We start from the raw sequence: 12,100 nt of genomic DNA on the forward strand, positions 1-12,100 counted from the left end.
GCGTAAAAAGGTAGCATTTGCAATTAAAGAAAAAAACTTCAGCAAAACATGGTCAGAGGTCAAAGTGTCTGAATAATTTCTGGTCCCAGATTTTTATCAGTTTTACTGGTAGTCCACTTTATGAAGAATTTTTGGGTATAACATGACAGTTTATTTTACTATCCTCACTTACATTAATGAATTATAGCGTCCTGCACCCACTAAAAGTGGTCAAGAAATTTTATCTGGTGTCTAAATAGTTTTTGGTTTGACTGTAGAAGATAATGAACTGTATTAAAACATCAAATTCATAATAGTAAATGAAAAAACTTTACGACGTGCAAATTAATCAACAAACGGACATCTTCAGGAAAATCTGTGTACGGTGTCCGTAAGATGGCGGCAAAGACTATAGTGAGTGCAGTCGACTTGAATAGAGATCTTTCCTTTCACCATAAACAGCTTCTAGTAGAGCATAATTTAAAAATTAGACCGTTTATCTTAACTTTGTATAAAAGGATAAACAGCTCGTTTATAATAAACCGCTACTGTGTTCGTATAGTAAGATTTCGCGCTAATTTGTCTGTATTTCCGTTGCGTCTACCAATTTCACCCTGAGGGAGAGAGGAACGACAACCTGACGAGCAGTCCTTTTTTCTAAGGAACATAAAACATTTCTAAATTAACAGCATTTTTACCACAGATATCGATATAAGGCAACCTATGTACAGGTATGTTACTCCTTGTGTGTAAAATCAAGCGTAATTACGATACAACTCAAAGAATACCGTGTTATTTATATTCAAAACAGATTATTTATATTCAGAGGCCTGTGTGTAAATACCACTTCGTGTCGGGCAAATGAATGACTAGAAAACAAGAATATGAATACCGCACGTCACACATTAGTGGAACAAAATAACGTGATTTTGTTGTGAGAACTATTAGATATGTTTATCATATATCTGTTAGTGCTTAACTAACACCCAGCTGGGAAAGTTGTCCGTTAAAATGTTAATTTTGGCCTGTCTTGGTCTTCCTGACTGAATCTAACACTAACATCTTAAAACAAACATCATTTTAACAATGAATTCATGGCAGTACAATCTTTTAACTATTAAAAAGTACTGTTACTGGATGATTTTACTTCTATTACAAATGTTAAGTCAATAATTGATTTCTTTAAACTGAAGCATTGACTGCATTTGTCAAACTATTCAACCCTTATACATTATTGCAAGGAAAATAAAACAAATATTTTTCTTCAATCAAACCAACATTTGGTAGCAGACCAAATTTGTGTTTATAGTAAGAAAACCTACATTTAGCTTGACCTAAAGCTAATAATCAGCATTAACACTTGAATTTTTAAAAATAATTTCTGGCTTATTTCGCTTATTTCCAAAGTGAACAACTGAAATATTTTGCAACAATATTTGGCACTGAAGGCTTTGATAAGTGCTAATGACGAATCAAATGTCATTAGTGTACACTTGCTATTTCTGTGCTAAACCCTTAGTATGGATTGACTAATTGCCCTTTGACTTTAACTGGATCTAAATTTCACACAGACTCAATTTCAAACAGATCCAGCTATAATTCAGTTACTGCATCACAAATAACAATGTAGTGCTTTTAAGACACAACAGAACTTCAGGGACAGTTGCTGGACAATCCTGAGGCCTATAAGACGATTTGAGTCAATTAAAGTTTTAATGAAATTTTTAACTGTTTAACTCAAGTGGTCTTTGACCTGTTTTGAGTGACCTTCAAATGAAACTCGATAAGCACATACACTAGTGCAATTCAGTGGTAATTAACTTGTTGCATCATGTTTAACAGTTCAACCATCAAGCCAAAACAAGGTGTAACTGATACTAAAACCAAACACACTCACACAAATTTACGTTCTTTCTCCATAATTAAAAAGCAGCTGTGACAGCAGATTAAAGTATAAAGACAAGATTATTGAGCAATCTGTTTGTGAGAAGTAAAAGCACTCTGCACTCCTAAGAATGAAAGTTCTTCGCTTTTAAAAATAAAGGTTTCAAAAAGGGGTTTTCGCAGTGAGGCCATAGAGAAGAACCAGTTTTGGTTCTCCAAAGAACCTTTCAGTGAACAGTTCTTAAAAGAACTGTTTTTTCCTAGTGTTAAGAACATTTTAAAAATCTAAAGAACTGTTTCCTTTATAAAGAACCTTTTGTGCAATAGAAAGGCTGGATGGTAAAGGTTCTTCATGAAAACGGATGCAGAAAAAGAACTTTTGGAATTTATGGTTCCATGAAGAACCTTTAACATTCATGGAATCTTTGAAATCCACAAATGTTTTTTTTTTCAGAAATAAAGGTACTTCATTCTTAAAACTAAAGGCTCCAAATGGGTGTTCTTGATGCCACCAAAGAACCATTTTGGTTCCCCAAAGAACCTTTCAGTGAACAGTTCTTAAAAGAACCATTTTGAAGAACCATTTAAAAATCTAAAGAATTTTTTTTTTGCACTATAAATAACCTTTTCTGCATTTGTATGTTCAAGGTTCATCATACAACCATCAATGCCAATAAAAAAAAACATTATTTTTAAAAGTGTTCATTGGTGTTGATGATTCCATGAAGAACCTTTAACATCCATTGAACCTTTCCATTCCACAAATGTTTCTTTTTTTTAAATAAAAGTTCTTTAGTGACATTGATGGTTCCATTAAGAACCTTTAAGATCCATGAATTTTTTCCATTCCACAAATGTTTCTTTTTTTAAACAAAATAAAGGTTATTTTTTTGCCATTGAAGGTTCCATGAAGCACCTTTAACATCTTGGAATCTTTCCATTCCACAAAGATTTTTTTTTTTTTTTTTTTAATATAAAGGTTCTTTATTTGCATTGATGGTTCCATGAAGAACCTTTAACATCCAAGGAATCTTTTCATTGCACAAATGTTGCTTTTTAAAAAATAAAATAAATAAATAAAGGTGCTTTATTGGCATTGATAGTTCCATGAAGAATATTTAACATCCATGGAATCTTTCCATTCCACAAATACTTCTTCTTTTTTTTTTTTTTTTTTAAATAAAGGTTCTTTATTTGCATTGATGGTTCCATTGAGAACCTGTAACATCCATGGAATCTTTCCATTGCACAAATGTTGCTTTTTAAAAAATAAAATAAAATAAATAAATAAAGGCACTTTATTGGCATTGATGGTTCCATGAAGAACATTTAACATCCATGGAATCTTTCCATTCCACAAATGTTGCTCTTTAAAAAATAAAATAAACAAATAAAAGCACTTTTATTGGCATTGATGGTTCCATGACGAATCTTTAACATCTAACTTCTTTCAAGAACAGTTCACTGCAAGGTTCCTAGAACCTTACGTTTTATTTTGAAGAGTGTGATGATGTGTCCCGTATGATAGCGGTGCAGACACATATCATCTCCCATTCCTCACATTCCACTATTTCCCAGCAACCTTTGCAAGCATGCCCCGACAAGTCGCAGTCATTACTAAAGTGGTTGAGGTGCTCCACTTGCTGAGAGTTTCCCACCTCAATAATAAACAGGGTTAAGATTTAACCCCAGGCGTATTCCTACTGCCTTGGTGTAAAACCAACTTCGGTGAGCAAGAGACACTTTTTATCACTTAAGAACTGATAACGACACGTTTACAGCCTTCACGTGTAGTGTTTTTTGTGAAGTTACGATAATAGGGTAACCTATGCTTCTTCAACTTCACAAAGTCAACATTCGTATAGATATGGGGCAAGTACAGACACCTTGTGTAGCGCGACTCGCCTCACTCATATAGGCCCGGTATGCATGATTCAGAGCCCATAGGGTTGATTCACGCAGTTATGTTAAAGGACTGTCTCAGCAATGCCGAGAGACACGTTTAGCAGTCCTGGGCCCCTCTCCTGACCATCCCCCATCCCTGGACTTGCCTCCCTGCATTCCACTGAAAACATTCCCTTCCCCCTGCTAACCTGCGACAAGGGAGGGTCCAACCCGTGCACCTTTATTCGGCCCTTCAGCTCCAAACCAAGCCTGGTGCGTGATAACGCGATAACTGAAGGAAACGGCAAGGCCACCGAAAATAAAAAACAAATGACGTCTGAACTCAGCTTTAAGTCCAAAGAGAACTAATTTTATTTCTCAAACACATGCATTACAGCAGTTACAGTTGGAGGTCAACCTACGAAAGGGGACGACCTGAGCAATCTGACATTTGTTTCCCAGTGTTCCTGTGAGCGTTGAGCATATCAGAGGCTAAATGCTATGACAATACTATTGCACTGCTAGAATGGATGGTACAGTAGTGCAACATCGTCAGAGCAGCTGACCTCAGCACTTCAGCACGTGGACAGAGGGACAGCCATCTTCTCTGACCAATGACTGTTTGCCCTTACTGTCAACTTCAGTTGTTTAACTGTTCACGCAAACCAAAATTTATTCAGACGCCTTCAGCATTTCTCACATTATCACAGTTTATTCACTATAGTTTAGAAAATGGTAATAAAATATGACAAGAACTAAACTTTGTCATGACAAATTCATCTTGGTAATTTCAGATAACTTTGATAGAAAGGTATGTAATGGACTGCCATCAACCAAAAATTCAGACAACTGTTATTATGACAGTATTCACACAACTATCAATACTTGTTGAGCAATTACCAAGCAATGCTTAATTTTGTTCAGTCATTGCAATTAAAGAAAAAACACTTAAGCAAAACATAGTCAGGTCAAAGTGTCTGAATAATTTTTGGTCCCATTTTTTTAATCAATTTTACTGGTAGTCCACTGTATGAAGAATTTTTGGGTATAATATGTCACAGTTTACTTTATTTTGCTATCCTCACTAACATAAATGAACTACAGTGTCCTGCACTTACTAGTAAAAAAAAATCTAAAATTATATCTGGTGTCTGAATAACTTTTGGTTTGACTATAGCAAAAGGCCTATGTAAATAATTACTTTTATTAAAACATATATATATATATATATATATGAATTTTATATATATTAATAAATAAATATAATAAAATGCAGTCACAATTTACAACAATGTAACAACATTTTTAATACAACAATAATACTAATAATGTGGGTTTTTTTTTTCCAAATATGTCTGCATAACTTTTGGTTTGACTATAGCAAAAGGCCCATGTAAATAATTACTTTTATTAAAACATATATATATATATATATATATATATATGAATTGTATATATATATATATATATCAGTCACAATTTACAACAATGTAACAACATTTTTAATACAACAATAATACTAATAATGTTTTTTTTTTTTCAAATAAACATTTCAAATTATTTACATTGTTAATTTTATATATAAATCAGTTACAGTTAAATCAAAATGCAGACAGAACAACTAAAACCATATAATAATATTAATACAACAATATTAATAATAATATTGTTTATGTTATATTTTAAGTTTGTTACTTTGTACTGAATAATATTATTTAACAACAATAACTATAGGGTTAGGACGGAGTAGGGTTTAGTTTAGGGTTACTAGAAGTAATTATGCATAATTCTCTGTTATTACTATAGTAAATACATGTAATGTGTAATAAGGACATTAAAGTGCAACCATATATATTTGTATTATTTTCTATTCAAAAATAACCAATTCATATGTTATATGTGTGTGTGTGTGTATATATATATATATATATATATATATATATATATATATATATATATATATATATATGGGGTCATTTGCAAAAACAGGTAACTAAAAAAATTTAAATCATGTTTTTTTTAAATCTGCGTTCCATGTTTTTTGATTGTATAATATCAACTCAAAAACTACAGCTAACTAACACAATAAAAGCATGATAACAATAAAAAACTTGATTTATTAAAATTAAATATGGGGTTATCAGCCACAGCAACGAAACAATATATAATTACTTTTAATATAATAGATATCATTGACAATTATTATTTACACTTAAATTGTAACTGACTTACATATATGCCCATTTTACAATGTTATGAGACAAAAAATACCAATTCTTGAAACTGATTCGAAGCAAGCTTGTCAAACATTTACAGTTTGCAGGAAATTTGTACAGTGTGTCAGCTTTCATGGTTTTTCCAGGTTTCCAGGCCTCCACATGTTAAATAATGTCAGAACAGGAGAGGGGTGAAAGGTGAAGAAATAGAGGGAGGTGGAGGGCTCTGTTCTATCAGCCAATGCCCTTTTAATATTGCACTGCTCTTCTGATTGGCCAGTAGTACAACAGAAAAAGGGCAATGGACAAAACATGCTCAATATCACCATACAATCCTTCCCCTCATTTCATTTGATCAGTTGCTTTGCATTTAGATATTTACATATATTTGATTTTATACACTTCATGCACATTTAGTTTGAAAAATTAAAGAAAAGAGCAGATGATCAAAATATTACAACCAAATAATGAATCTACAAACTTAAAACAAATTTAAAAAGAAGGCTTAGCTAAATAAAAATTAAAACCACAATCCTAAAAAAAAAAACAAGCACTTTTTCCCACGCTTCCTTTATGGTTTGTCTCTGTGGGGCTCTGCTTTACAACAAAAACAATTTTTAGAGCTTAAAACAAGTTGTTTTAGTTTTAATAAAAGCTATGTTTTTTTTTTAAATGGGTGTCTCTCTGATTTAACTTCGTTGGAAATATGTCAGAACTTCTGACAGAGCAAATCAAAGTATTCCTGAAACAACTGGAATGTGTTACAAAAGAGAGAGAGAGACCTTGATAGTTACGTAAGATTAAGTCAAATCGAAACAACTACAGAAAAAAAAAACAGAGAAAAGCAGTTATTTTGCTTATTTTTATAAGTGCAAAACATTCAGGGTGCCCACACTTTCCTAGAGAATTTTTACGATGATGTTTTCAGAGTTTTTAAAGACTGAATAAGGATTGATAAAAATACAGACACTACAAATATTTTTGCAATTGAGCACAATTAAAACTTTTATTGACTACAGAACGTTTCCAGGCCTGGAAATCACTTCTGAAATGCTCCAATATTTAGTTTTCCAGGACACCCTGTGAGGTTTAGGAAATTATGCGACTTTTAAACCGTACTTAAAAAGCAAAAACACGTTTAAAGGTGTTGATTTAGTGGTGAAAGCTATAAAAGTAAGAAAAGGCTTTGATAGGTTGTTTAATTTAAATGAGCATTTTTAAAGACTTGTTGATAATCATTAAAAAAATCATTAAAATTCTGCACTAATTTACAAGCGCATTTGAAGCATTCTGATCGAGTTAATAATAAAATTAAGTCGAATTAAACGCACTCGCTACTTTCGCGTGTTTGTTTTGATTCGGATTAAACGTACAAGCATCACTAGCCCAACTAAACTTCGGCAGACGAACGAAATTACAGTTAATAACGGCGGTGTGTTTACATTACCTCAAATTCACACAGTTTGAAATCGTACCTATCGGCGCCTGCATTTAAAAAGAGGCAATTCATCTAGCCTTCTCTGTTTTCCTAAACAGCAAACATTGCGCACATAAACGCTGCATACTACAGAAAAGATCTCGTACCCAGGGTTTGATGGCACACGGTCCTGATGCGCATGAAAATGAGGCGAGTGGATTGGTCCCATCCATCCAAACTCTCCTTTACGCCCTACAGCTCCCGCCATTTCCGCCCAATCATCCCACATGCATGAAGAGCACATAGTGAACCCCAAATTCATGAATGGCAGCGAACCAAGGGAGGGACACTCCGTCAGAGAAAAAAAAATGAAGAGGGAGAGTGAGAGAAGAGGAAAAGTTAAGTAAAAGATGCAAAACCTGAACGCCTTCGTCTTCGGTCCGTTTTCAAATGGCAAATGTATTAAGTCTCTCCGTTTGCGAGAGCGCAAAGTTAAATTCTGACCTCGCGGCACCGCGAAATAAATGAGCAAATGTGAAGACGCGCGGCCTCACGGCCTTCCAGCGTCAGACTCCATCTTTGACTAGTTGACATTCAGATCCAGCCGGAGCAAATGCCTCATTTGCATGCGCGGCGCTCATTGGTCCGCTGCTGCGCTAGTCTCTGCCATGTGTCCAGCTATTGGTTGAATTCTCAGCTCCTCGGCGCTGTGAGTCGTGCAAAACTGATACCGCCGCTGCATACTTTAATTGAACAACAAATACGCGACGCACTGTCTCTCTCATTCACAAAATCCCCATCACCGCCGTCCGCTCACATCCCGAGTGATACTACTGATGAAATACAGGCGTTAGGATTATTTATGATGACAATTATTTATCATTTCCGTTTGATATTATCGTATTTCTTGGTTGTTAACCGTTTTAATGCAAAACTCGGCACTTTTGAAGGCTCTGACGCGCTGTATTTTACACCGAGATGTGAACTAAACGACAGTCCAGACTTGATTTTATACGAATATTTTTTACATGATTGCTGTAAATAATCACATGAACAGAGATGTTTAATTTCATGTTACCTCATACAGATATAACTAACATGCGAGGTACATAATATTAAATATTTAAGCTTGTTTTTATGTATTATTGATTTATTTGTAAACATGCCAGTAAGCACATTGATTCACATTCGAAATTTAGATTTGAAAGTATTTTGTAATCAAATGAAACAAACAGAAAAATGCATTCATGCATTGGCTTTTATATATTTTTATATTATCTATTACTGTGATCAAAAATCAAATGTTTCACTAAAACTTTGTTGCTTTTTCTTTTAGAAAACATCACATGTAGCCTACCTTTTACATTTATGTTTTTTTCTTTAAGCTTATGTGATCCTGGACCACAAAATCATAAGGTCAATTTGTGCAAACTGAGATTCATACAAACTGGATAAATAAGCTTTTCATAGATGTATGGTTTGTTGGGATTGGACAATATTTGTCTGAGATACAACTATTTAAAAAAATCTGAGGGTGCAAAAAAAAAATCTAAATATTGAGAATATTGCCTTTAAAGTTGTCCAAATGAACTTCTTAGCAATGCATATTACTAATGACAAATTACATTATGATTTATTTACGGTAGGATATTTACAAAATATCTTAATGGAACAGAGTCTTTACTTAATGTCCTAATGATTTTTGGCATAAAAGAAAAATCTATAATTTTGACACTGTAATGTATTCTTGGCTATTGCCACAAATATACTCGTACTTCTTATGACTGGTTTTGTGGTCCAGGGTCACTACAGGGATGTTTTTGAATTTATTATTACATAATATTAGTTACATTTTATTTGGAGCTTTACAAAACAAAAATGCACTGAAAAGTACATTTAACTAAAACATTTTTAATTCTTCAGATGATGTAAATACAAATATCCTCCATTCTCTAATAAGACTTTCTGCACAGTTTATGGACTTTGTGGGTCGGGCCACGGCGGTGGGCCGAACCAAGGCTTGTTCTGGGTGGCGCTTGAGTTGCCAGTGAGCTTTGATTGACATCTGGAGGAGGGTAGTGGGCTGTGAAATGTGGCATTCTTGGCCAAGGGAGCTGAAATAATGGTATTGTTTAGTGAGAAAGCCCCCCCCCCCCCCTTCCCTCTCTCTGTCCCCCAATCTGAAGGGATCTGATTGTGCGCTTACTCTGTTAAAAGTGTTTGATGTGGCCAATGCATTCAACCGGCTGTGAAAAAAAAACTACAAGGGATGTTCTACCTCTGTCTTTCTGCTGGCCATTTAAAATCATAACTGACTCCACCCCGCTTCTTTACTTCATCGGCCATAAAAAGTTCAAAAATGATCAGTGGCTTTTTGACAGTTTTTTTAAGTGTTCTAAATCCAAATGTGTACATTTAGAAATACTAAATGTGTTTAAATTATTAATAACAAATTTCTGCTGTCCTATATTGCATTCTACAAATCCTTTGAATTTATATACACTCCAAAAGCACTTTGGCATGTTCTGTAGGTGGATTCTCTTTAAAGGTTATCAGGTTATCAAGCCACGCTGGTAAAGAGTTGACGTGCAGCTCCAAAACATGCATAGAAAATCTCAACGAGAAAGCTTGTTGCTTCTTTTTAATTGTAGCATATATTCACAGAGGAAATTTAATCAATAATTTTACCACTTTGCATTAATCGAAACACATAAAACAGAACTTGTAAAAGTTATTATTAAATTTAGCTGTTTGTAAAACTATTTGTTTTAATATTAGTTCCACGGTAAGTGGAAATATATCTTGTGTTTGTAATTATCTTGGAAAGAACAGTTAAAAGAAATCAAAAATCATGTTTTGATCATGACTAAAAAACTTGTATTTCTCTTTTTCTTATATTTGTTTCGAATAACAACTTCATCAAATCAAAATAACACAATAAAACAAAGAAAAGGAAAACTAATTTCATGGAAGAAATAAAGCTGTGTAGGTTTTTACTAAAATACTTTACCAAACAAAATTTGTTAACAAAATTTTCAATTAGCTGTTGCAGTTCTCAAGGAATGATTAGAAATGCGTTCAAATTATTCAGAAAGACAGATTTAATTGTATTTAAGAGATTTCATCCGTTTCATCATGATTTCACAGTACAAAAGATGTTTTTGGAGAGTAAATTTATAACAATTATAGTAATTGTTTCTAAAACTAGGGAAATGATAAAGTTAAATTTGTAATTTGAAAAACAGATTTACACAAAAAAGATAGAATCAGATTTACAAGAAATAAAACATTATTATAGGTAATGGACTACACTGATTCAAACTAAAATAGCAAACACAGTTTTAAAAATTATTTTTCATTTCTATGGAGTCAAACTGTAAACTCTTCAGGGGTTTGATTTAAAAAAAAACATTACAAACCTAAAGTTTTGGTTTCAGCATTTAAGATATATTTAGTTTGGGTTTTAGTTTTTAATTGTTGCTGGTAAAAAATCAATACTACCTGATTTAACCAATAAAATTCGTTTTGTTGTTATAATCAATCTATTTATTATGTTTCAGCATAGCTTAAATTTGTTTAGTACAATGTCCTGCTCAGATATAATTCTGAGTTTAGTTTAGATCATTCAGATGTCCTAAAAAAAAACTAAAATACATTTTAAAATCACACACTTTTTCTTGTTTTTCAGTTACTTTTCGATCATTAAATCAAACATTTGAACTGTTCAAAAGCTTGAACCGTTTGAAAATCTTCCTGTTTGATCTCCAGCAGTCATACCTGAACCGAGTTTCCGACCGAGAAACCTTTCCCACATGGGAGGTAGAGTTTTGTTATTGTTCTTTCTTTTTCCCCCCAATTCCCTTCCTCCAAAAATGTTCCTCCCCTCTTCCTCTGCCCTTTAACCTTTCCCTGCCTATACCCTCTTCTTCTCCATCCCATGCCTCTCTCTCCCTCATGGATCACCCAACAGAGTAAAGCAGCGCTGATAGACAGTCATTGATCATTTCCCCGAGCCCAACAGAAGGTTAATGGATGAGCTTCTTCTATGGCCGTCACAGTGGGTGGTGACACGGACGGGATGCGAGTTCCCTTTGAGATCCACCAGCACTTTTTTTTTCTCCCCCCCCCCGTTTTGCCTTAAGAAGTGTCGTCTACCCTTTCCAGCCCAAAGCGGGTGTGTTGAGCGCATGCCCGACATTCCAGCTGTGTGGGTGGTGGTCCGGAGCAGGGTGAGGAGTTCTCAAGCTAAACGTGACACCAAACATCACAGCATTTCTGTACAGGGGGATTCCAGACGCATACATGTTCAGGGTGTGAACATTCACGGCAAGGACGTTTATGCTCATTTTGTCCACGTACAACACCTTCATAGTTCTAAAACCATTTGGTTGGCGTAACATTTTCAGTTTTAAACTGAGAAGAAATTCTGAGGGGAAAAATCAGTGCACTTATTAACTATAAAAGAACTGATGGTTGCAGAGTCAGATGGAATTAAAAATACCATAAAGTAACAACATTTATTTATTATTTCATGAAGAATCATCTGGGGGTGTATGTGGTCTTTAATCTAACTTCTGTTAGCGTCTAAGATTTTTAAATGTTTTTGAAGTCTCTTATGCTCACCAAAGCTGCATTTAGTTGATCAGAAATGAAGTAAAACAGTAATATTGTCAGGTATTATTATTACAGTTTAAAAGAGCCGTTTTCTATTATATATTTA

The sequence above is a fragment of the Garra rufa genome, chromosome 23, assembly GCF_049309525.1.
Source record: "Garra rufa chromosome 23, GarRuf1.0, whole genome shotgun sequence".
Classification (NCBI taxonomy): domain Eukaryota; kingdom Metazoa; phylum Chordata; class Actinopteri; order Cypriniformes; family Cyprinidae; genus Garra; species Garra rufa.